We start from the raw sequence: 27,501 nt of genomic DNA, 5'->3' as shown, positions 1-27,501 counted from the left end.
CATTGTTAGCATTTGGTTTGCAAATCTTGTCTCTTGGTCGTACAGCACTTTAAATAACATTCCTTCTGTATTCGTGCTCTTGTCCTGTGAAGCTATGGCCATTATTCCATTCTAAGTCAAAATTCTACACAATTTTCTTGGTAGTTTGAGTTATTTGCTGAGTTATTTTCAGATACCATCTGATTAAATGTAAGTACGTCCCCTATATCATGTTATCACTTAACATTTTTTTAAAATTATGTTAATCACCATACATTACATCATTAGTTTTTGATGTAGTGTTCCATGATTCATTGTTTGCATATAACACCCAGTGCTTCATGCAGAACATGCCCTCTTTAATACCCATCACCAGGCTAACCCATCCCCCCAGCCCCGTCCCCTCTACTGACAAGCTTAAGTTGAAGTCTGATCAACTGCAATTTCTCCGTCTGCTCTTTTAAGTACCAACTTCAATAAGGTAAACCAAGTTGCTCAAAAGGACTCACGTAACTCAAAATATCTGTACCATATTGTCTGCTAAAATTGAGGATTTATTTTTTGACATCTTCCACCGTGTCAGTGTGTTTCTCTTGCGTCTTGTTGTGTTATGCCGGTTTATGGTGGGAAAAAGCCTAACAGGATGTGACATGATGTAAGTGATACTCTGACATGTATAGTTTAAAGACTACACTCCTGTTGGAAGCAGACACCTGTAATTAATTCAGATCCTCAGAATTTAAAATGAAACTGATGAACAAAACTGGAAATGCCCATGAGCTGATGGCTGCATGATGCGGCTCACCAACCTGAAAGTAGGTTCTGGCATGTGAGTATGTCCTCATCACAGGAGACCTCAAAGCTTACTAACACCTAGATAGGAGTAATTTGCTGCTTCCCAAATTTGATCAGATTCTTTAAAAGATGGTCTCAGTAGCAAACATTTAAGAAAATAATTTTCATTTTTTTAAATTTTCATGACTTGGTCATTTAAATTATTTAAATCCCAAAGCAGATAATTTAATCCAAAGCTCTCTTCGCCATACTTCTCTGAATAAATTATATTAAAGATGTATTTTGTTTTAAATGGTCATGATCAATATATTTTTCTCTTTTAAAAATAACATTTTCAGATCAAGGTATTACATGTTTATCCATAAGAACTTGGTAAGGCTAAAAGAATATTAAAAATTATTGATAAACATCCCACCCAAAGATAACTACTGCTTATATTTTAATTAGAGTATTTTCTTCCAGGCGTTTCTTCTAGATTCATATCCACCCATCTTCATTTATCTATATCCACATCTACACCTGTGTCTAGATTTATACCTACCATTTATCTGTATATTAGCATATTAAGAATCATTTTACTGTAGCTCAAAATTATGTGGATCTGGGATTTGGTCAGGGCTCAATGGGCATTTCTTCTTCTCACATGGTACTGCTTAAGATCACTTGGTGATATTCACCTGGCAGATAGGCTGGTCTGGAAGTTCTCACATGGCTTTCATTGCATGCATGGTACCTTGACCGGATGGCTGTGTAACACTCAGCCCAGCTGGAGCTGTTGGCCAGGTGAACTAGCTATCTCTCTGAGCCTAAGAGACTGCTTGAGCTTCCTTACAGCATGGGGGCTGAATTCCTAGAGCAAATGTTCCAGATGTGCATATATTCAAAAAAAATGTGGTTGAAATTCAACTGGATACCCAGTTTTGACTCTCCCATTTAAAGTTCAAAAGCATGTTACAAGCATTTTCCTATTTCACAAAAATTTCTTGGCAATTCATTTTGATAGCTACATGATATTGCACATTCTATGTAACTGACTTAGCTACTATCCTATTTTCACACAAATAATAGTATTTTATTATGTTAAGAATATGTAATAAAAATTTCTGTGCATACATTTTTTGCCATAATTTTCTATTAATTCCTTAATATATATAGTTCAAGAAGCAGAACTAGCTAAGGGTAATGAAAAATTTTAAGACTGGTGATACAAATTGTCAAATTACTTTTCAGGGATGTAGTACTTTTTCATACTATCACCATTATTGTTGAAAACCTATCAGCATAACTTCATCGGTATTTTCATCTTCAAATCCTTGTACATTTGAGTGTTATAAATATCTTATTGTTGTTAATTGCATTTATGTGATTGCTAGTAGGCTTGAAATATTTTCATGTTTACTATAAACTTTTATTTATTTTTTATTAATTTGTCCATTCATCTACACTATTTTAAAAATCAGTTTATCTGAACTCTTTACATATTATGTAACTGTTTTTAAAGACATAAGCTGTGATAAAATATATCTAGGTACTTTTGGAACAGATTCAAGTTGACAAGATTCACATAGTCTAAGGTTTCTCTCTATGTCATAAATTTGAGTTAGATTTAAAATACTCTTGAAATAATTTTGCTTATTATTGGCACAGTTTTGCTCACTATTTCTACTTAATCTGGGCTATGCAGAAAGATAATAAAAATTAAGATGATTGTGCAATTTAAAAAGATCCCTTTCTCAAAAAAAAAAAAAAGGATACAAAATATACTCTGGAATCAGCATAAAATTTGATTACTTTGACTTTTAAAATAGCAAACAATTTTTTTAAATGTTTCTAAAATTCTGAAAGTTATATTAACTATGTATTGCCCTTTTATTGTAGAGTGAAAAATCATTATTTCTGATTTATATGTCTATAAAATAGTAACAGTTTGAATATTATTTCACATTACTGTTATATATATAGTTTCTCAAGACAGAAGAATGACAATACATTCTACCTAAAAATATTTTTGTTTAATTTGAAAAGCTGTTTGAATTACTTAAAGGATATGATTTCACTCTTTCCTTTCATGTTCATTTCAGGACACTGTAATAAGGTTATTAAAGTAGCAAAAGTAAAATGGCTGATATATAGATAGGTGTAATCACGTAATAGGTGTGTATTTTGAATGTGAAAGGCTGTGAAACTTACTGTGGAAATTCATTCCCCAATTTCAGTAGCAGTATCACAAATTGCCTTGGAAAAAACAAAACATAATGAAAAGAATGCAGGAAATCTCAACAAAGAAATGTATTTTTCTTTTTTTGCTGTAAAATGAAAGCATTTCATCATGATGTCCTGCCAAGATTTGTCCTCAATAAATTCAAAGTCCTTCTTTTTACTTTCCAAAATTCTGTAAAGTGCATTGCTATTGATTTTGAAACATATATTTTCTCACATAATTCTTACTCAGAGCCAGTTTGTTTGATGCCTGCTAATTTGCCTATTAGTCATTTTCCTATATCCTTCCTTTTCTGTCATTGCTTTGTTATGCCAAGTGTTCCTCTAAACTAGCTTGACCACTTACACTAGCCTGTCATTGATTTGGATTACAAGGCTAGTTAATACACACATAAAGATTCTATGTATATGTGTGTGTGTGTGTGTTGTGTGTATTCTCTTTTCTTCTTTTCTTTTCTTTTTTTTCCTTTTCCTTCCTGCCTTCCCACCTTCCCTTCCTTCCATCCTTCCTTCCTTTGCTATATTTGGCAACCCTAAAAGAAATGCTTGCAGTAAAGTTACATTACCAGCTACATAATGTGATGCCATGTTAAACTGTAATCACCCCTCCACTGAAGCTAACAAAGGCAACATGCTAATTTTTGCGTTAAGACACAGTGCGATGGCACACAATCACATGATGCTGTTTCATCCCCTTTCTTCTCGAGACTTTCATAACAGTCCTCTTTATTGCTCATGGGTTTCTAATAATGGTGTCCATGTGGCTTTGGAACAACAGCAGAATGTTAATTTATTCCCCAGTGTTACCTAGAGGCCCTGATGTGGGTCCAGGATTGGTGATGCCCTAATTTAAATACTGGGTAGGATCAGGCTGATCAGGTGGCTCAGGGCTAGCACAATAGGCTGTGAAGGGAAGCCCCACTCCCTGATCAGGGCAGATCAGGAGGATTCCAAATGTAATTGGCCTCGGGGGAGTATGTAAGTCAGTCTGTACACCCCCTTCAGACCTCCTTAATGCCTTGCCAGCTGGAAGGAAAAGTGCCTGCTTGTATTGCCCACAAAGGAAGCGGGGATTGAGGGGAGTAGAACTGGAGAAATTAAAAAGGAGGAAAGAGACAGCAACACAAATGAAGAGGTGGGTAATAATATTGTACATCTAAAAGCCGGGTGAGTGTGTCATAAACAAATGGGCTTGCAATGGTCAGTAGACAATTATATCCTGTTACCTCATTTCAAATGCTGACTAATTATATAGAGCAAGAGGAAATTAGCACAGGAACCTCATTCTTTGCCAAGTCCACATCAAAATGCTGTAAAAGAAAACATGAAATCAATCTTCTGTGGTTTTTAAAGAACTCCTAGTTCTTGAAGTTTCAATTTCTGCACAGAGTCCTCCAAAATATTGTAAGACTTACTGGATGTTCAAATTTCAGCAGTTAGACTTGTAAAAAGAAACCTATGGCTTGCACCTTTTTTGGTGATCTGGACGACAAAACTAACTTTTTAAAAAATTCTTGTTATTAATGCCTAAATCCTCAACTTTCATCCGACTTGCTTTATGTCAAAAAAAGATTTGCTGAAGTGGGAAATTGTCTTCTTGGACAGCGCCGTCTCCTGAAATTCTCTTGGTGTACATTTGGCTTGTTTCAGCATTTAACTGAGTTCTTGAACTTCCTATTCACAGACATGCTGGTCAATAATAGAGCTGCATTAGTAACTTTTCTGACTCTAAAAATTTTGAAAATTGGATCACTTTCTTCTATTGCTTTACAGCTTATAGATGTATCACCATTAAACAAACAAAAAACCAAGTTCCCAAAATTACTTAAAAGACATTTAAATAGTCACCAAAAAAAGCCACTTTAATTAAAGCACCAGACCCTTGTTAAAATACTCCAAAATGTATGGAAGCATGATATCGGGGAGGGAGTCAATAAGCCACGCCTGTAATGACCTTTGGCAGTGAGAGGCCTCCCTGACTTTAAGTTTCCTGGTCCCTAATGGTGGTCATCAATGCTTAACAGAAGATGCTTAACTTTGGGATTCTGCTGTGCCATGTATCAGAGGTCACTGTGGGTCAGGCTCCAGGACTCCATCCTGATTTCAACCAAAGTAATATCATTGCCTATTCAATATGGCAAGATTTCTCTTGGAAAGAAAATATTTCATAATTCTGCTAGTTTAAAAATATTTTTAAAGGACTGGACTAGATGATATTTTGGGACTTAGTCAGCTCTCACATTCTGTGCTTCTGTGTCAAATACTATTGTGGAAAACCCACCACAAACTACAGTACTGTGTCTGAAATGGAAGTTATTGGTGGGGAAAATTAGGGGTCTTATTACACTTGAACATAAAACTCAGGTTTTCTCCTGTGTTTTAGGAAACCAATTTAAATAACCCTTCTTAATGGTAGTCACATAGAGATCTTTCACTTGCTTTTTTAATGGGCTAGTTTGTTGCTGGCAAGGTAAGGGGAAGATGATCTTTTAAATATCATCTTCCTTCAGGTGTAGTTTGTTGCTGGCAAGGTAAGGGGAAGATGATCTTTTAAATATCATCTTCCTTCAGGTGTGAGACTCTTACCGCCCTCCTGTTTCCTTCCTGTACCATTCTGGTGAAGGCAACGTTGCCATAGATTCATTTGCTATCATAGTAGTAAAAAATAGAGGAAAAAAAGCAAGAAAGCCAGCACCAAATTAAGACAACTAAGAAAGCATAATGAGGTTAATATTTTTGAAAGTATTGCTGATGTCTTTAGCAAGTTGCTTAGTAACTCCTCATCCATTGAACCAATAGCATTTATAGTTTCCATCTGAATCCCTGGGAGTAGAGGCCATTGTTCAGTTTAGGGTAGCAGCCTCAATTCTTAAGTAGAAGTGTGTTCTAAATTCCATAAGCTTCATTCCACATGCAGAGACATGGAGAACATGTAGGCAAAATTCCCATTAGGGGGAAGCATTAAGGCTTCTAATGGTGAAAGGGGGCAGTAGAGAAAAGAGACAAGGGGAAAATGCAAGAATTGAGACATTAGTGTCCAGGCTTACCTCTGTGCTTCAAACCCTTGGGGCCAGTAGGAGGGGTTATAAAACCGAGGGTCTTGGTTTGAGAAGGATGACTCAGCAGAGGACACTGTGCGTACTTGGGATTTACAGTTCTGGGAGGAAACTCTTATAGAAAATTCTTCATAATAGAAAGTGGTTCTATTGGAGGAGACATGGCTGAATGGCTTGTTCAGGCAGACACAAACCTGAGACATGATCTCAGATGGGTGGGACACAGATGAGGCTGTTGGCTGGCCAAGTACCAAGGTTGTCAATGAGGTGACGGCCATGCTGACCTGTGGCAGACTGCTCGAGTTGATGCTCAAAAGAGGGTCACATCAGAGCTCAGGTAATCTATAGCCTAAAGAGAGCCAAGGGTGTGGCTTGTCCTTAGCAGAGAAGGCTGAGCTCCCCAGAGAGCTGCCTCTGTGTGCTGTCACTGCCAAGAAGAGGGACTACAAATTTCCCCAGCTCAGATCAGCAGTGGGAGTCAAAGAAGACAGAGTTGGGCGCCCAGAGATGAGCAGGGTTGGGCCTTTTTATGCCCACTCTGGCTCTATGAGCTCCACATGCACTCAGACACCAGACCGAGCAGGAGTAGGAGGAAACGGTTGCCTGGATGGTCCAAATTTTAGCACTGCAAGTCTGAAACCTGGGGAATGCCTCAGTACTGGGCAGTCTGGGACAGTTGGTCACACTCCCTTCAAGTTCAGAAAGGTAAGAATAGTAGAAAAAGTGCTTTAGCTTATAGCACAGTGACAGGAAGTAGAGTTGCCCAAACTTTGTGGTGTCCCAAGGGAAATGCCCATCCAGTAACTAAATGCAGCTGTCATCATGGAGATTTGCCCATTAAAAAGGTAACATAATTTTTTTTTTTTTGAGTGTTCCACATGAGTTAAATGAGAGGTGTTTTCTCCCAGTATTATAAAAGACCTTTAAAAAAAATCTGGGTTATTGTCTTTTCTGGTAATTTCTCTCATTTTAAATTAGATTTCACTCTTTAATCTAGGTTGAAAGAGCCCATGATTTAGGGTTAAGAGTTTTAAGTTACACATCCAGTCCTTTGGAAGGGAGAAGGTAATACTGTGTCTTTATACATTTCCTGCCACACGTCCTATCCATAGTTCATCTTGGCCGTGTAGCATGGTGGTTGAGCAAGTGGGGACAGGCTTCAGACTCCTTGGGTTCAAATCCCACCTCTCCATTTTCGCTGGCCATACCTCGCAGATCTGAACGTGTGGTGACTTGATGCTCTCATCTATGGGGTATGCTGATGCCAGTAAAGAGAATAATATGCACCTTGCAGTTTTTTGTGAGGATTCAATGAGATAATGAGTTTGGAATTTTTCAGTGTGTCTGGGAACATAGAAAGCCCTCAATAAATGTTAGTGTGTATTTTTTAAAACGAACGCCTGACTCCTCTACTAGGTTGTAAGCAATTTGATCATAGGAATACTTTCCACTTTTACCCATCTTTATATCCCTAATACCTGGAACGGAGTAAGCATTAAGTAATTGTTAGCTATTATTAGGATTTTTTGAAAAAAAAAATCCAAAACTTTCATACTCCTCTTTCTGTCTGGATTTCTCTTTCTTACTATTTCTCCATAGATTTAAAAGTCAAATGGAAAAAGAAAAAATGAAAACTAACTGAGGGTAAAATATCTGGGCTTTTTAATGAAGATATGGGGTATATATGCAATCCCAAATGAACTGTCTCCTCGGATATCTGAGACAGGCAGAAGAGGGTCACACACCAATCTGGGAATCTGAAAATCTGGCTCCTGGTATTTTTCTCTGCCAGAAAACTTTTCCATAGTGTTCTCTTTAAAATTGCCAAAATTAGAGGGTTGGACTACATTAGGGCCAAGTTCATGTCCAGCTCTAGACTTCAGCAATTCTAGTAGAGAACAGAACAAGACAGTATACAATTAAGTGCTACGTTGTGAGCTGAACAACATGGTAATACTTTTTAAAAACTTCACTCTCTTCTCTAAAAAAAAAAAAAAAAAAAAAAAAAAAAATCTTTCAAGTGTTAATGTTCCTCATTTCCTTTTGAAAACCTGCTTTCCTTGTGCAGGACTGTTCTGGTTTGGATGAAAAAAGAGAATACGCTTGTGTTGCTCGCGTAGAAGATGCCCAAGCCGTTGAGAACACCTGACAGCAGAGACTCAGCCAACATTATTGTGCACCTTGCGTCAATGAAGGCATAAGCATAGCTTCTACCTAGAAGCTGAAGGAAGCTGGCAAACTGCTCTGTAATTACAGCCACCCTTGCAGCAGGGCAGAAACGACAGGCAGCATTGTCTGTGTATCTCGAGGTAGCTGAACATCGCACCACCTCTCGGTTGGCCTCTTTCTTCTTGTCTGTCTACTCTTTTCCCCATGTAAGACAAATTGCTCTAGTCCTCTTGCTGAGAAAGGAGGAGGTGAGCTGCACAGCTCTGAGTCTGATGGCCTAGGACGCTCTCCAACCCTCATTTGCTAAATGTAGGCAGGAGATCATTTCATTTCTTCTGAGCTCCTCTCTTAAGAGGAGTCTCACGAAAATCCTTCATAGGCTCTAAGTTGTAACTTAGGATGTACTGTCCTTCCCCTGATGACACTGACTTCTCCAAGTGTTGCTGCTAAGATCAGGCCAGTCTAAGAAGGGAGACAAATACTCTAGTCCCGAACTCTCACTCTATTTGGAGAGGCAAGGTCACTGTTTGTTCTGGCACTACCTTCTCTGACAAAAACCACAATCTTTTTTGGAGTAAGGATGCACGCATAAAGGTAGAAAATTTGGTTCTAGTAGAAATTCCCTTTGCTACTTGAATTTTTGAGGGATTTCTTTGGTGAGTGATGTGTAGGTACAGCTATTTCTTTAACCTAAGGCACACGAATACTTTTCTGCAGAGCTATGGGCCATGTGGGCTCTATATGGGCTCTAGGGTATGTTGGTAGCATCTTGGCATTCTATTAAGCACCTTTCTTACTGGAAATATGAAGGGGTGGAAACAAAGCCTGCATTGGACAGGAGATTGTGCACAATTTTATTTGTCTGAGAACTGATGACAGATAGAAGTTGATTTAGACCAAATGGCAGATCTCCCATATTTCTTTCCAGTGGCATCCTCATGACTCTCAATCTTACTCCTTTCCTCCGAAGAGCAATTGGGTAGAAAGTGACACACTCTGGAACTACTGGCTTCTTAGAGTGGCAGACTAGTCAGAGGTAGGGGGCCTTGCCTCTGAATGTGGCATCTCAGAAGACTGGTCCCTACTCTGTCCCCTTGTCTTCCTCTAGCCTCGTCCAAACTCCTTGTTACAAGCACCACTGTCCTTTCCCTCAAGACCACGTAGCCCAGAGTCCTTTCTCATTGGTATTCTCTCTCATGCTACTTCTGATCCTGTGTGTGAATTATGATGTTGCCTACTCCCCAGTAGGTGGGCAGGTGGGCATGTATGGTTTAAACCTCTCAGGGTGTTTTCAGAGGGAAGCCAGGTGTAATTTTTTATACTGGTAAGTGGGAAAGGGAAGTCTGCTGTTACGGAGTGAAATCTAGAAATAAACTCTTCCTTATTCTTTAGAACACTTTGTATTTTGGGTTTGTTAATTTGGTCACTAGCTTCCAGTCTCTGCAATGGCTTGTGCTTTGTGACAACAGAGACTCTAAGTAATACACTGAGTATCTAGCCTGTAACTCAGTGCCTAGCTCAGTAAATATCTATTGAATGGAAAAAAAGGAATGGAAAGAGCAAATCCCTTTTAACTTCTGTGTCAGAGTGTATGTGTGTGTGTGTGTGTGTGTGAGAGAGAGAGAGAGAGAGAAAGGAGAAAGAAAGGGGGGTGGGGAGAAATATATCTGGGAAAACTTTACATCTGAAGTTTTCAAACTTTTTGGTTGACAGTGTTCTTAATGTCTCAGCATTTTTTCTCACAGCATTCCTAGGCCAAAAGAAATACATAACAGTTCCATTAAGTGGCTGGGTACAAATAATTTCATAAGCATTTACGTCCTAACAACTTAGTGGCCAACATAAGTTGAAAAAAAATGTTTCATTCTGTTCTTGTCCAGTATTATGTACAAATGGCATATATGTGCCTGCTGGGCACTGCACAACTCCTCAAACTTTGGAATCAGGTTAGACATTGTTAGCCTCAGTTCCTGTTCTGCATTCTGCAATGATTTTCATGTGATATTTGCTCACAGCAACTGCCAAAAACCCAGTTTCACAAAGACATGATGTCATCAAAAGGAATCTAGCACAATATCATAACTGAAACTGGGAACAACCTCCAGCAGGTAGTTTGTGGGGATATGTGAAAGATATAGAATATCTCTGTGTTTCCCTCTAAAATAAAAAAAAGATAAGCCATGGTGAATATGCTGTGGCATCTTGGGGTGCATTGGTACAAAGATTGGGAACTGTGTAGTTACATTCATGTTGATTTCAAATACTGGAAGAATCGTAGCGAAAGATATGTTTTGATGATGAAAAGGTAGTACAGGTTTGAATCACATTGTGAGCTACTTACCCAATATGGCTAATTTTCTTTCCCTAACAGTCATCATTAAATATGTCTTGGGTTAACTTTGCGAAGTTGAGTTTGATTATGCTCAAAGGCCATGACACTAGAGCAGTGAGACCAATTTCTTACATTACTCACATGAATTGGGCTCCTTACTTTACATCCCGCAGGTTTAACCTTCACACTTTGTGGCCCATGGAGCATGTTGTCTGCTTGCTACTTAAAAAGCGGGTGGGGGGTCACACTGCTGGTCTTGCTCACAGCCGAGCATCAGAGGGCTTACGGCATCTGCAACACATCACAGCATTGTGTCAACCTACAAATTATGTGTTGGAACTGGAGGAATTTACTTAAAAGGCTTCCAGTGAAATACTATGACAAATAGGTACAATCTAATGTCAGCCTTCGCACTAAATGCTTTATTCTTGGCATTTATAAATGTTCATTACCGTTGTGCATTCTTGAGTAAATTTGGGTCTTAGAAGATAATTTGTAATCCTTATCACTCCTTCTTTAGAATCCAGCTAACCACTGCTCTCTCTTAGCTGAAATGTGAGACCTCAGAGGGTTAAGTGAGTTTCACCCACACGCAAAGTCAACATCAAGTATTTCTTTAAATGGGGACTCCTTGACAAACACATCTCTCCATTTGCAAGGCCCATGAATTTAAAGCATCCGGTAATAACAGGCCTGTTCTCATTCTTGGAGCTGGAAGCTCCCTGTGAAATGGTATCCTGCCAAAGTGCCACTGCAGTAAAGCTCTGCGTCCTAATGTTGGTGTCAAAGTGCCAGTGAACCAAGACTGGCAGCCAGCTAATTTGGGAGAGCTGTCTGCCTCAGCTCCCCCTGCCCCCCGACTCCTACTGATCAACTCACCCACATGAGCTATTCAGCTTGTCAACCATTCATGGGTCGGGGGGAGGGGGTGAAAGAAATTAGGTTGTGCCTTCTTCTCTCATTCAATCCCCAGATTCCTCTGGGTCACTGGTCCAGCCTCTGAGAATCCTGGGAACTCTGTTCCTCCCACTAGATTAATGGCTCCATAAGCAGACCCTTGAGGTAAGAGATATACCCTTCGCTAAAGGTGGTATTACTCACGACATACAATTTTTTGGCAATATCGAACACTTTCACGGACATCCTTAAATAAACTGAATACTTAGATATATGAGCATCTGTGCTAATAGATAATATCTAATTATCTTTCCTTTTATTAAAAATGATCAATAACATTGAAGGGAAGTAAGCAGCTGCATCGCTAGGGATGGTTGGGTGGGTGAGAACCTTTCCGCAGTGTCTGAGGTTTGGGGCAAGGGAGCTACAAAAAAGCAATCTGTGGGGCGCCTGGGTGGCTCAGTTGGTTAAGCGACTGCCTTCGGCTCAGGTCATGATCCTGGAGTCCCAGGATCGAGTCCCGCATCAGGCTCCCTGCTTGGCAGGGAGTCTGCTTCTCCCTCTGACCCTCCCCCTGCTTGTGTTCCCTCTCTCGCTGTGTCTCTTTCTGTCAAATAAATAAATAAAATCTTAAAAAAAAAAAAAAAAGCAATCTGTGAGCTACACACGCTTACTTTTCGGTAGACTAAGCCTTGGCTCTCCATGGCCACACTTAAAGTCACAAGTATACAAATTTTATTTCCTTCTCTCAGTCCATCACAAATCTATATAATGGGGACAAAAATAATCCTGGCTTTGTCGGCATGAGGCTCCAGTGAGCTAATGCACTTAAAGATCTTAGCATCTGGAAAGCATGAAATAAATGATTTTTCCCCCTCCTCTTTTCTCCTGATTTAAACGATGCTATGAAATAGGTCTACCATGATATAAATTTGCAAATTGGCCCCAAATGTTTGATCTTAGTTGAATATAGCAAGAGAAGAAAAATAATTAAATAAAGAACTCCTACCTATCAGGAAGAAATTGTGGCACGATGAGTATGGCCCCCAGAGGCCGTCGTACGTAAGAAGGACTCGTGTAAGAACGACTTACCTTGAGGCAAGCGATACTGTGCAGCTTGTGAGCTGTTCATAACACTTAACAAGCAGTTTGGGGCTCACACTAGCCTAATTTACTATGTGGACCCTGTGGGTGTGCTCCCGTCCCTCTCAAAAAGCGCTTCAAATAAAATGTGCAGGTTCCACTCTTTTGGCACATGGGTATTCCTCACCATGAGCAGAGAGTACCTGGTGCCTCAAGGTGATGCCTTAATTCTCCCTAGCAGGCATGAAGGGTAGATGTAGGCATGCACCATCCTGGTACATAGCTCAGTGAGTTATAAATGTAAACATTTTACTCAAGCGTAATAGGAGAAGGAGCCAAGCTTTAGAACCAATGCAGAGGTGGTGGCGGGGATGGTGGGGAATCGGCAGGCTCCTGTTGTTGGAAGGGTCCCATCAAAAAGAAGAGAACGCTTGAGATCCGTGTGCTTAATTCAAGAGTTTCAGAGAAGGAGGGAGCAAGGTAGAAACTGTGTGTGTCTCAAAGAGAGGTGGGGGGAGAGGGAGGGAGGGAAGGAGGAGGGGGAGAGTTTTCACGGGTTTTAAAGAGTGCTCACTTTCTCTCTCTCTCTCTCTTTAATACACAGAGGGTGTTCTGCTCTGGACTACTTTCTGAAAGCTCTCTCTTGTGCAATATGCATGTAGTAGGTACGATTTTTTAAATGCAGTTCCTTGTAGAGTGTGGCAAAAGAGTTTTTGAATCTCCTAGAGGCCAGATTTTTCTATTATATTTTTTAACCTTATTTTGTTGGTTCACACTGTCAGGCTTCTAGACCATCTTCTTCAAAAGACACCTCATTTTCATTTTCAATCAATTTCTCTCCACGATTTTTCACATAGCTTCCTTCACACTACTAATTTCACTTTAGAGCTGGCATCCTATTCCACATCCCTGGGCTTGCTGTGCTAACATGTTTAAACATGATTAGTCTTTATTAATGTAAGAGAGACAAAGCTCCAAGAATCACACACCTCTTAATTTGCTGTAGTTCCAAAGGGGGTCTTCAGCCCTGGAAACTGAAAATGAATGGGCTCCTTGAGAGGCAGACATACTGGGCATTCTGCTAAGTGCAAAGTTTTGCTTTATGGCTGCAGACAGGATCTTCTTTAAGGTGCATTCTAGTCCAAATCTTTGATATATCAAATGCCATGAAATGTCCAAATAATCAAAAAACATTTCCTGATCACAGATAATGATTGATTTACTTTCAGCAGTGTTTGTTACACATTTAGTTCAGAAAATGAACTATAAAATATATTAAATATAAAATGTATATTATGCCTGCATTTTACCCCCATTGTAATTTTGAGAAAAACATTCTCTCAATGTAATGTTCACTTATTCTATTATTTGGCAGATATGGGCCAAGAGCTGGGGTAGGCACTTAAGAAAAGGCAGAGTTGTATGAGACTATCCACAAAGGAGTTCTATAGTTGAGGTGAATACTTCATCTCTTTAGCACTGTCATGAAAATTCTGTCTAAGATTCAAAATATTTAGTATTATGTATACATACAGATAACTGATACTTGATAGATGTTGCTTATTTTAGAAACATTTGCTGTGGGTTGCACATATACATTAAGATATTAGAATGTGGCTGAATTACTAAGGGCCATATAAAGGAGTGGGGGAGATTACTGGATCTGAAATCTAAGCTAAGGATAATTTCTACAACTGCACATTACATTGAGTTCCTGTGCAGGTCACAAAGGCCAATAAAGAAATTCCATGAGTCATGTAGTATTCATTTTCTAATAAAAGGATATATACTAGTAGGTAAGAAGAAAATGTTCCCGGAAATAAACTGTAACAGGAATCTAACCCCAGATTACTCTAATAAGAGAAAATATCTTTAATAGCGGCCTTTGGAGAAGATGAAGAAAATGTATTCATATGGTCATTTCTTACACTGACCCTGGGTACAAATCAAGAGAAAAATACTATACAGCAATTATATGAATGTGCTTCTCCAGGGAATAAAATGACATAGTCATCAGGCAGCTGGGGCCTGATGTTTTGTGTGCAGTCCATGCTTTTGGCTGGATATGGGTTTGGAAACCAGCATTCCTTGGATGACTCAGTCTCAAGAGCCCAAGCCCAGGCCCCTGCTGACAGCATTGACCCCAGTGTCACCCTCTACAGGCCCTCCAACACTGGGCTGTTCCTGAGCAGTGGGCGGGCCCTCTGCCATTTCCCTTGCCGCCTGTCTATGCAGCAGCTAGGTACATTTTCTCCTCACCAGCAATGTGCCTAGACTCTTCCTGCTGCTGGCGCTCACGGCGGGGCATCACAGGTGACTTATAGCCTAAATAAATGGAGAATTTGGAAGTATTTCAAAATGTTAACAACCAGGGTGGTTATGCCAGTATATGTCACGCGTTTCTCCATAAAAAAGGCATCTCTTCTCTCACTGAACTCACTTAGTAATGCAATTTCCTTTCTCATGGGCATTTATCATATATATATATATATATATATATATATATATATATATATATATTTGTTATCTTCTCTGCTAGACTATGAAGTCTATGAGGGCAGTGTCCATCTCTGGTTTATTTCTAGGCCCATAGCCCTTAGCACAGTCCCTCATGCTCACTGAACAGCTGTTGAATGAATAAATGAATGGGAGGCATTCAGCCAAATCTTTTGGGTCTACAAATACGGATGGAAATAGGGGAGGTGTCTGGTAATATTTTCAATCTCTGTTGATTTCAGCTAGATTAAACAGTTAGAGTACTCTATCTCCTGTTGTATGAAATGATTTTTGCATTTAATTATAAAGATCTGATTCTTGAAAGTGAAAACTTGGGAAAAACTGGAGATATAACCAGACCCCAATCCTTGAAATATTTCCTTTTTGAGATTGAGTGCCAGCAAAAACCTCGTATGAACTCAGGTTACTTTAAGAAGCTCAAAGGCTTCTCTTTTCTGATTGATAATAAATAGGATCACCATATAACTTATTGTCGAAATTGGGACATTTTTGGGAGTGAACAAAGGCATTTTTAATAATTGTATCTAGACCACAGGCATTAGCTGAGGCTGTCTTGGGCAAATGAGAATGTATGTTCACTTAGTTATAAATATATTTTTATTTTGAGAACTGTTGGTTGCCAATGTGACCATGTGCCTTCCATCTCCTTCCATGGCCATGAAAGAGGCAAGAAATTTTACATTTCCCCAACTTGCCTTTTTTTAATGTATGGAACAGATTGGGATCTTCCTTACACTCTTTATCCTACTGCAAAGTGCATTCACCATTCCTAGGCGTAAAATAGAATAAAAGAAAAATAGCATCTTTTTCATCCTTGAATACAGAAGGTAAAAACTGACACAAAGTACCATCAAGCCAAGTAGCCAGTGAACTTCTCAGAGAAAAAAAAATTACTTCCCGGCAGATGACACTTTTAACTGTAAGCTTCAAAATTTGGTAAGATTCTCATCGAGAAGAAGGATTCAGGTTCAGAGGAACACTCATCAACACTTTTTCCTTCATTGCGAGGGATATTTGATCTTGGCTTAGGGGAACAGAGGAGGCAGAAAGGCTGATAGGAAATAAAACAGAAGACTAAATACATGGGGGTACAATTCCAGCTATCTGATCAGTCATTTGCTTGCGGTATGAAGTGTCTGGATTTATCACAGTAATATTCTTGTTGGTATTTCATAGACCATGCAGGTCTCATTATATCTATGCCAATGGCCTTGTCATCACTGCTGATGATCAGACTTCTCTTTGTTGGCCTTATGTGACTCAGCGACTTTCAGTAATTGAGGATGGAACATGGCATTAAGTGCTGAGGGTAAAGCAAGTGTCTACAGTGAGATCTTCTTCCCCTAGTAAGGGACCAAAAGTATGTCAGAAGTGATCAGCAGGTTTTCTTGGAACATTAAATGGAATGGAAATAAAGGGGCCCTCCCTGTCTTCATAAATTACACAAGAGTATCCAATCTGCTCATCTTCACCCTGTAATTTGGAATGGAAAAATCTCCTGTGCATAAATTGCCTTTCCTGAATCTAACACAATTCATCCAGAAGAGAAGTGGGAATGAGTAGCAGGGTTTTTTTTTTTTTTTTTTTCCCCTTCAAATTTTGTTGTTAATTAAAAAAACAATTATCAAGGATTTCTAATTACTTTATAAGTGCTGTATGGCCTGTACCTGCTCCTCAGCAAATTAGTAAGATAATGCTGGAAACATCTTATTAAACAGAATTACTCTTTCTCTGCCTTCAGATTCACACATTTACTTAATAGGCCTCTTCTCATGCAACACCTTTGTGAAACATTTATATCCATTAAGTTATCTCACAGTTATTAGCATTGTGCATTGGTTTCTCCATTCCCCCCGCCCCCCCGGACCTAATAAATTGATAGGCTACTATAAGGGTGAGTATCTTTAAAGATACTTCCTTAGAACAAGCCAGTATTTTGGCAGGAATAAAATATTTCTGGTGGACGAAGACAGTACTTAAAAGATAGTACTTAAAGGGAAATAGAGCCCAGAAGTCCATAGAGAATCCCTGGAACAAAATGGGAATATCTGTAGCCAGGGGCTGGCAGCTGGCAATAGGATGAGAACAAAACTGTAACCCATTGCGGAGTGCTGACAGGGCTCGCGTGAATGGGAGAAGCATCTGTACTCTAGTCAGCAGATCTGTGTGAAACATGCTGTTCAAGGATCGTGCTAGAAGGGGATTCATTTACTTGAGGGTTTCGTAGACTACATTAAGTTCTATAGCACATCTTCTTGAATGTGAGTGGAACCAAGTCGAGACTGAGGAAGCAAGCAGCTGACATCTAGGAAATCGTGATCTCATAGTGTTTTTTAATTGAATAAATGTGATGTGTAACATTGTGTACATTTAAGGTGCATAAGGTGTTACTCTGATACATTTATATATGGTAATATGATTGCTGATGTAATGATATCGCCTTGCATAATTATAGTACAATATTATTGTTTATATTCCTTATACTGTGCACTAGATCTCTATGGCTTATTTACTACCTGTAACAAGTTTGTACCTGGAAATACTCTTATATCCCACTCCATCCCCTAGGAACCACCATTTTACTCTCTGTTTTTTACAGGTTTAACTTTTTTAGATATCACATATAAGTGATATACAGCACTTACCTATCTGAATCTGACTTACCTTGTTTAGCATGATGTGCACAAGGTCCAACCATGTTGTCACAAATGGGAGAATGTCTTCCTTTCTTATGGCTGAATAATATTCCAATGTGCCACATCTTTTTAATCCATTCATCTGTTGATGGGCATTTGGGTTGTTTCCGTATCTCTGCTGTTCTGAATAATGCTGTGATAAACATGGGAATACAGAGATCTCATTGAAATTCTGTTTTCATTTCCTTTGGGTATGTACCCAGAAGTGGAATTTCTGGGTTGCATGGTAGATCTGTTTTTAATTTTTTGAAGAAACTCCATATTATTTTCCATAGTGTTTGGACCAATTTGCATTCCCAGCAACAATGTACATGAGCTTCCTTTTTGCCACATCCTTGCCAGCACCTGTTGTCTCTGGTTTCCTTGATGACAACCATCCTAGAGCTGTGAGGTGATATCTCACTGTGGTTTTAATTTGCATTTCCCTGGTGATTCGTGATATTGAGCATCTTTTCATGTGTGTGTTGGCTGTTCTGATGTCCTCTTGAGAGAAATGTCTTTTTAGTTCTTTTGCCCATTTTTAAATTGGATTATTGTATTTTTGTTATTGAGTTGACAGAGTTCTTTATATATTTTTGGATATTAACTCCTTATCTAATGCATGGTTTGCAAAAAATTTTTCTCCCATTCTGTAGGTTGTCTTTTCATTTTGTTAATTGTTTCTTTTGCTGTGCAGAAGCTTTTGAGTTTGATGTAGTCTTATTTGTTGATTTTTTTCTTTTGTTGTTTGTGCTTTTGGTGTCATGACCAAAAAATTATTGCCAAGACCAATATTGATGAGCTTTTCCTCTATATTTTCTTCTACAAGTTCTTTGGTATCAGGTATTATGTTTAAGTCTTTGATCCATTTTGAGTTAATTTCTGTGAATGCTGTGAGATAGGGGTCCAATTTCATTGTTCTGTATATGTTTCTCCACTTTTCCCAGCACGACTTGCTGAAGAGCTTATCTCTTCCCCGTTGTATATTTTTAGCTCCTTTGCTGAATATTAGGTGACCATATGAGTACACCTTAGAGGAAAAGTCTTTCAATTTTTCTCCATTGAATTTAATGTTAGCCGTGAGTTTGCTGTCTATGGCCCAAATTATGTTGAGATATGTTATTTGTATACCCAGTCTATTAAGGGTTTTTATAAAAGGATGTTGTATTTTGTCAAATGCTTTTTCTACATCTCTTGAGGATAATCATGTGATTTTTATCTTTCATTTTATTGATGTGATGTATTACATTTATTCTTCTGTATTCATCAGGAACATTGGTCTATAGTTTTCTTGTGGTATCTTTATCTGGTTTTGGTATTAAAGTAATGCTGACCTCTTAGAATGAATTTGGAAGCGTTCCCTCCTCCTCAATATTTTTGAAAAGTTTGAGGAGCATTGGCATTAATTCTTCTTTAAATGTTTGGTAGAATTCTCCAGTGAAGCTGTTTGGTCCTGGAGTTTTCTGTATTGGGAGTTTTATGATTTCTGATTCAAATCTCTTATTTTTGGTCTGTTCGGATTTTCTATTTCTTCCTGATTCAGTCTTGGTTGGTCGTATAGTTCTAGAAGTGTATCCATTTATTCTATATTATGTAATTTCCTGGTATATAATTGTTCATAGTAGTCTCTTATGCTTGTTATTTCTGTAGCATCAGTTCTAATGTTTCCCCTCTCATTTCTAATTTTATTTATTTGAGTCATCTCTCTTTTTCATAGTCTAGCTAAAGATTTGTCAGTTTTGTTTACCTTTTCAAAGAACCAGCTCTTAGTTTTGTGGATCCTTTCTATTGTTTTTCTGGTCTCTATTTCATTTATTTCCCCTCTGACCCTTATTTCCCTCCTTCTGTTGATTTTGACCTTAAATTGTTCTTTTTTTGTTTTTCTAGTTCCTCGAGGTATAAAGTTAGGTTGTTTATCTGAGATCTTTCTAATAATCTTTTCTCTCAGAACTACTTTTGCTGCATCCCACAATATTTGATATATTTTGTTTTCATTTACATTTGTTGCAAGATGATTTTTTATTTCCCTTTTGATTTATTTTTTGACTCAGTGGTTGCTTAGAACTGTGTTGTTTAGTTTCCACATATTTGTAGATCTTCTCACTTTCCTTTTGTTGATTTCTAGTTTCATACCATTGTGGTTAGAGAAGATAGTTGATATGCTTTCGATCTTGCATTTGAGAAGAATGAGTATTCTGATGCTATTGGGTGGAATGTTCTGTATATATCTATTAAGTCCATTTGTTCTAAAGTGTGGTTTAATTCTAATGCTTCCTTGTTGATTTTCTGTCTGGGTGATCTATTCATTGCTGATAGTGAGGTATTGAAGTTCCCTACAATTACTGTATTATTTTCTATTACTCCCTTAAGATTTGTTATTTATTGCTTAACATATTCCAGTGCTTGGTGTTGGGAGCATATATACTTACGATTGCTACATCTTCTTGATGTATTGACCCCTTTATTTGTTTAAAGTGTAACTTATTTTATTTTTTTAATTTAATTTAATTTTATATAAATTCAGTTAATTAATATATAGTGTATTATTAGTTTCAGAGGTAGAGTTCAGTGACTCATCAGTTGTATATAACACCCAGTGCTCATTACATCACATGCCCTCTTTAATGCCCATCACCCAGTTACCCCATCCCCCACACCTCTCCCCTCCAGCAACCCTCAGTTTGTTTCCTATGAACAAGAGTCTCTTATGGTTTGTCACCCTCTCTGATTTCTTCTTGTTTTATTTTTCCCTTCCCCATGCTTCTCTCTTTTGTTTCTTAAATTCCACATATGAGTGAAATCATACAATAATTGTCTTTCTCTGATTGACTTATTTTGCTTAGCATATATAATACCCTCTAGTTCCATCCAGGTCATTGCAAATGGCAAGTAATATTCCATTGTATTTATATACCACATCTTATTTATTTATTCATCTGTCAGTGGACATCTGGGCTCTTTCCATAGTTTAGCTATTGTGGACATTGCTGCTATAAAGACCCCTTTATTGTTATTAGTGACCTTCTTTGTATCTTGTTACCCATTTTAGCTTGAAGTCTTTTTTGTCTGATATAAGTATGGCTATGCTTACCTACTTTTCATTTCCATTTGCTTGGAATATTATCTTCCATCCTTTCATTTTGAGCCTATGTGTGTCCTTAGACCTGAAATGGGTCTCCTGTAGGCAGCATATAGTTGGATCTTGTTTTTTTTCCCTCCATCCAGACACTCTGTGCTGCCTTTTTTTTTTTTTTTAAAGTAGGTTTCACACCCAGCATGGAGCCCAATGTGGGGCTTGAACTCATGACCCTGAGATTAAGACCTGAGCTGAGATCAAGAGTCAGATGCTTAATGAACTAAGCCACCCAGGGGCCCCACAGTCTGTGCCTTTTGATTGATGAGTTCAATCCATTTATATTTAGTGCTATTATTGACATGTAAGGATTTATGACTGCCATTTTATCTTTTGTCTTCTGGTAATTTTGTCTCTCTATCATTTCTTTCTCCTTTTGTTCTGTCTACTTTTGTAAGTTGGTGGTTTTCCATGGTGATTTGCTCAGTCTCCCCCATTTTTAATGTTTTGTGTCTCTGCTTAGGTTTTTGCTTTGTGGTTAGCATGAGGTTTACATAAAACATCTTGTAGATAAAATGGTTCTTTTTCTGCCAAGAGCAATTTATCTTCATTCACCTTTAAACTTCTTTCCTTTTTCACTTTCCCTTTTATATTTTTGATGTCACAAATGATGTCTTTTAATGCTGTAATTTTATTACTAAGTTGTAGTGGCTATAATTATTTTTTATTTTTTATTTTTTTTATTTTTTTTAAAAGATTTTATTTATTTATTTGACAGAGAGAGACACAGCGAGAGAGGGAATACAAGCAGGGGGAGTGGGAGAGGGAGAAGTAGACTCCCCGCTGAGCAGGGAGCCCGATGTGGGGCTCGATCCCAGGACCCTGGGATCATGATCTGAGCCGAAGGCAGACGCTTAATGACTGAGCCACCCAGGTGCCCCTCAAGTCAGTGTTTTACTTGGTAAACATGTCTGAGACCATGCATCCCTGGCTGCTAAGCACCATGGCGGACAGGGCTAGAAAGGTAACAGCTTTATTTTGAGCAGGGGGCAAAGACAAGGCAGCACTTTACAGCTACATTGTAACTAGATCCTGCATCGTGGCTATAATTATTTTTAATGCTCTTTTCCTTTAAGCATTATGCAACAGTTAGGAGTTTAATATACTATTCTAAAAATGGGTTGCAATATTCTAATTCTGACTTTAACTTTAATCAGAGTTTGTGTGCTTTTGTCTTTGCATTTCAACTTGGAGAGCTCCTTTCAGCATTTCTTGTAAGGCAGGTCTAATGGTGGTGAACTCCCTCAGCTTTTGTTTCTCTAGGAAAGCTTTTATTTCTTCTTCATATCTGAAGGATAACTTTGCTGGATAGAGCATTCTTGGCTGGCAGGGTTTTTTTTTTTTTTAATTTTATTGAAGTATAATGGCTGCAGTTTTTATCTTTTAATATTTTGAACATGTCATTCCACTCTCTCCTGGCCTGTGGTGTTTCTGCTGAGAAATCTGCTGAGAAAGCTGCTTATACCCTAATAGATGTACCTTTGTAGGTTACTGTCTTTTTTTCCCTAAGTGCCCTAAAATTCTTTCTTTATCATTAACTTTTGACAGTTTTAATAAGATGTGTCTTGGAGAAAGTCTTTTTGTGTTGAGATAATAAGGTGTTCTATTAGCTTTGTGAACTTGTATATTCAATTCTTTCCCCGAATTTGGGAATTCTCAGCTATTCTTTCTCTTTTTTTCTGTTCAAGAATAATTAACATAGAGTGTTCTATTAGTTTCAGGTATAAAATATAATGATTCACAATTCTATACATTTCTCAGTGTACATCAAGATAAGTGTGCTCTTAATCCCCTTTATCTATTTCACTCATCCCCCCACCCACCTCCTTCTGGAAACCACCAGTTTGTTCTTTATAGTTAAGAGTCTGTTTTTTGTTTGTTTCTTCTTTCTTTCTTTTTGTTTTGTTTCTTAAATTCCATGTATTAGCAAAATCATATGGTATTTGTCTTTCTCTGACTTATTTCACTTCACATTATACCCTCTAGGTCCATCCACATTGTTGTAAATTGTAAGATATCATTTTTTTATAGTTGAGTAATATTCCATTGTGTGTGTGTTTGTATCATATATATATGTATGTGTATGTATATATAAATATGTATGTATAAATATGTATATACACACACACTATCTTCTTATTCATCTATCAATGGACACTTGGGTTGTTTCCATCTTGGTTATTGTAAATAATGCTACAGTAACATTGGGGTGTACACACCTTTTTGCATTATTGTTTTCATTTCCTTTGGGCAAATACCCAGTGGTGGAATTACTGGATCATGCAGTAATTCTGTTTTGAATTTTTTAAGGAAACTCCATACTGTTTTCCACAGTGGCTGCACCAATCTGCATTCCTACTAACAGTGCACAACTGTTCCTTTTTCTCTACATCATTGCCAACACTTATTATTTCTTATGGTTTTTATTTTAGCCATTCTGACATTTACTGACAGCATAAAGTGATACCACATTGGTTTTAGTTTTCATTTCCCTGATGATTAGTGATGTTGAGCATCTTTTCATGTATCTGTTGGCCATCTGTATGCCTTCTCTGGAAAAATGTCTATTCAGGTCTCTGCCCATTTTTAATCAGATTATTTGTTTTTTCAGTGTTGAGTTGTATAAGTTCTTTATATATTTTGGATACTAACCCTTTATCAAATATATCATTTGCAAATATCTTCTCCCACTTAGTAGGTTGCCTTTTTATTTTGTTGATAGTTTCCTTTGTTGTGCAAAAACGTTTTACTTTGGTGCTGTCCCAATAGATTAATTTTGCTTTTGTTTCCCTTGCCAGACATAACTAGAACAATATTTCTACAGCTGATGTCAAAGAAATTACTGCCTATGTTTTCTTCCAGGAATATTATGGTTTCAGTTTTCACATTTAGGTCTTTAATCCTAATCTATTATATCTTTAAATATATTCTCTGCTCTTTCTCTCTTCTTTTTCTAGAATACCCGTTATTCTTATGTTGGCTTTTCTAATTGAGTCAGATAGTGCTCATAGGGTTTTTTTGTTTTGTTTTGTTTTTTACTTTTTAAAGATCTTAGTTCTTGATCCTTTTCCACCTGATCATTTCTATATTTTCATACTCAAGCTTGCTAATTCTCTCTTCCATATGATCTGCCCTATTTCCACTGCATTCTAATGCATTCTTCATCTCATTTGTTGAGTTCTTTAGCTTCAGAATTGTCGTTTGGTTCTTTTTTAGAATTTCAATCTCTTTGGTAAAGTGCTACTTCTTTTCACTAATTTTACTGTTGAAGGTCATTCTGTTGCTTTTCGGAGTTTTCTTGTAGCTTGTTAAATTTCTTCATAACACCTATTTTAAGTGATCAGATAACAGTAGTCCATGTTTTTGAGTTTAGTTGTTGGAAAATTGTCATTTCTTTCTTTTTTTGATACCATATTACCATGATTTTTCATGATGTTTGATGAGAGGTGCCTCTGGCAGCATTTGGAGTAGTGAACCCCTTTTTTAATTAGGCAAGGTTTTATTTACATTGATTCTAACAGTTCAACAGGTCGGTAGTTAAAAGCCTTCCTTTTGTCTTCCAGAAGGTGGCGCTATAGCACAAATTTTTGGTTTCTCTTCTGGGAGCTAATTTGGGCTAAGGTTGAGAGAGGGCATAAAAAAACCCCAAAAAGCAAAGATTGGCAGTAGGGGTGGGTGGTGAGGTATATACTTAGCACCTGGGACTTTGGATGTGCCCACCCCATGGTAAGGGGATCTCCAAGTGGGGAGGTCCCAGAGGTCCATGGGACATCCTCTGGCCTCCTGGGTATGACAGCAACAGCCATTTTCCTTCATTTCTATTTGTCTGCCTACTTGTCTTTCCTTTCCCTCTCCCCAGTCACTGCATCTTTCTTTAGAGAGAGCAAGTGGTCTCTCCAACTGCAGCACATGTGGTTGGGCAGTCCCCCACTTACCGCCTTCACCCTCTGCCTCCTTTGCCAGAAAGCTTGTGCTGGTGTGCGGCCAGTCCAGCTCTGCCTTATCGGCCATTACCACCTCTACTGCTGCCAGCTCTGCCGCCACTTGCCTCCCTCTGATCACTTCCATGTTCCCAGAATCTCCTGCAGTCCAATCCACCCACTTTCAGGTGCATAGATGAATGGGTCTCTTGGGTGTCTTGGTATGCTGTGCAGGAGTGCTTTTTTTCTGGTTATGGGTGTCCACTGAGTTGTAAATCAAAGGGGACAGAAAGGAAGAAGGGCTCATGTCGCCATAAGGCTCACAGAACTCCCATGATCTCACAGTTTTTTTGTTTTGTTTTGTTTTTTGTTTTTTTTAAAGATTTTATTTATTTATTTGAGACAGAGAGAATGAGAGAGACAGAGAGCACATGAGAGGGGGGAGGGTCAGAGGGAGAAGCAGGCTCCCTGCCGAGCAGGGAGCCCGATGCGGGACTCGATCCAGGGACTCCAGGATCATGACCTGAGCCGAAGGCAGTCGCTTAACCAACTGAGCCACCCAGGCGCCCTCCCATGATCTCGCAGTTTTAAATAATTTTTAAGACCCTTTAGATGGTACAGTCCATTCTAGAACTACATAATACTGGAGACTTAATATGAAGTTAAGATATATTCAAAGGTTTCTTTCATTTAATCTAAGTATATTTTTATTCTTTTATATAGCAGTTCACATAAGGTTCATGGTGATGGTACTTCTTGCAATTTTTTTTTTCCCTTTGTTTTTAGTTCAGTACTCTGTAGTCCTAAGAGCTGTGTCAAGATCACAATATTGTTATACTAAATTGTTATGTGGGGTTTGCTAGCTTGTCCAGCAGCACAGTATATACAGGGGATCTGGGATTAAGCCTAAAATTTCCTCCCTTCATGTCTACATCTGCAGTAACCAGTCCATTGTGCCCTGGTATCTAACAGGTATTATCAAGTCTGTAATGCTTTGATGTCACATATGCCAAGCTGCTATTTATCAGAACAGGAGGCCCATTTTGGCATGTATTGCTCATGAAATATTTGTGGAGTGTTCGGGAAGCTATGGAAATCCTTTTATTTGTAGGAATTTAAAAGAACAAAAACAACAATTTGTCATGAATAAATGGTACTGGTAGAGACTTTAAGAGAACACTGGGACATAGTTTGAATTTCAGGTTCAACTCAGAGAAATTTCACAGGGATAGAGGGAAAAAACATAAATATATACTTTAACAACTATAAAATAAGCATGATGACTAAAAGTTAAAGGATCTGGGATCACCAGGTAGGAAGTGAGAGTTGAAAAGTAGTTTATAGACTTCTGGGGAAGATGGTGGATTTAAAAAGTTAGAGAATCCAATGGCTTAATAACCAAACAAGCAATTGGAAAGGTATTAAAGGTAGCAATTAAAAAGGAAAAGAGTAGGGGTACATGGGTGGCTAAGTCGGTTAAGTGTCCACTTCAGCTCAGGTCAGGATCTCAGTGTCCTGGGATTGAGCCCAGCATGGAGTTCCGCCTGGAGCCCAGCCCAGAGCCCCAGGCTCAGCTGGGGGTCTTGCTTGACTCTCCCTCCCTCTGCACCTGCCCACTGCTCACAGGAGGAACCCACTCTCTCTCTCAAATAGATAAATAAATCTTAAAAATAAAAAAGGAAAAGAGCACAACAGTGTGAATATACTGAACTGTACCCTTGAAGATGGCTAAGATGGTAAATTTTGTTATGTATTTTTTGCCACAATTAAGAAAAATTAAAGGGAAAAAAGTAGTTTATAAATGACTTTCATTAAGAAAATGGATAAATAAATGTTGGGAGGTCATGACAAACCTCATTGCAAGCTTCTTTGTGGCTATTAAATTTCAGGAGTCATTGGTTTCTTGGAGATGGGTTGGGATAGGATGGGTTTCTTTGTGCCTGAGCGCAGCTGGGACAGGGGTGTCTGGTATTTTGGTGAGGTACACAGCTGGGAGCAGCAGAGCAGTGGCAGAGCGGAGCAGGGAGCTGGGTGACAGCCAGTGCACCAAGACTGGGAGGGGGGAGCTGTGGGTACTGGGTGGCCCGAGAGAACTAGCAGTGAAAACTCTTCCGGGGCACCCCAGAAATGTTCCCCCTGGACTCTGCAGGGTGCTATCACAGTCATTTGGTACCATCAGCAAGTTCCTCAGTCTCCTGGGGGCAGTAACAAAAGAAGTCTTCTCTGCCACTGTGGAGTAAAGTGCTCCTTTCACCATTGTGCTCCACCCATGGACCTTGGGCAGCATGGAGTTAGTTATGATGAAGGTTACCTGAAATAGATGCAAAAGAGAAAGTGAAGCGGGCACAGACATATTGAATTTCCGTACATAGTTTGTGAAGGCCAAGCAACTCATCTAGATTATTTGGAATGTACTTTGTCTCCATCCTCCAATTATAACTCCTTTAAGACTTTCCCTAGAAAGACTCTGCTCTAAAATTTAATCCCCTTGGCATACATACATCTCCTTATTTTTGCATACTGATGTACACTAGGGCATCCTTCCTGATGGGGTGGGGCCTCCATCTTTTATTTTTTTGGGACTTTCTTTTTTACTCTACATTTGATTTATAAAATTTATTTATAAAAAATTAGTGTTACCATAAATACTTTGGACAAAATAGAATCTCAATAACTATTTATTTAATAGATGAATGAGATGGAATTCCCCCCACCAACATTTTAT

The 27,501-nt window shown here is 38.5% G+C and overlaps 1 long non-coding RNA gene and 1 other non-coding gene across 2 annotated transcripts in view; one reads left to right on the top strand and one right to left on the bottom strand.

Moving 5' to 3' along the window:
* Positions 1–27,501, top strand: part of LOC135365261 (uncharacterized) — a 174,765-nt gene that overhangs the window by 16,041 nt on the left and 131,223 nt on the right. The gene's annotated exons all lie outside the window — the stretch shown is intronic.
* LOC123836700 (small nucleolar RNA SNORA63) lies at positions 21,764–21,894 on the bottom strand. Its single transcript, XR_006789035.1, has one exon. It is a non-coding gene; the product is annotated as a small nucleolar RNA SNORA63 (small nucleolar RNA).

This window comes from Mirounga angustirostris, unplaced genomic scaffold (genome assembly GCF_029215605.1).
Source record: "Mirounga angustirostris isolate CCGP_5_RB_7025 unplaced genomic scaffold, mMirAng1.0.hap1 SCAF_7, whole genome shotgun sequence".
Lineage (NCBI taxonomy): Eukaryota > Metazoa > Chordata > Mammalia > Carnivora > Phocidae > Mirounga > Mirounga angustirostris.
This window is presented reverse-complemented; position numbering and strand designations above follow the sequence as displayed.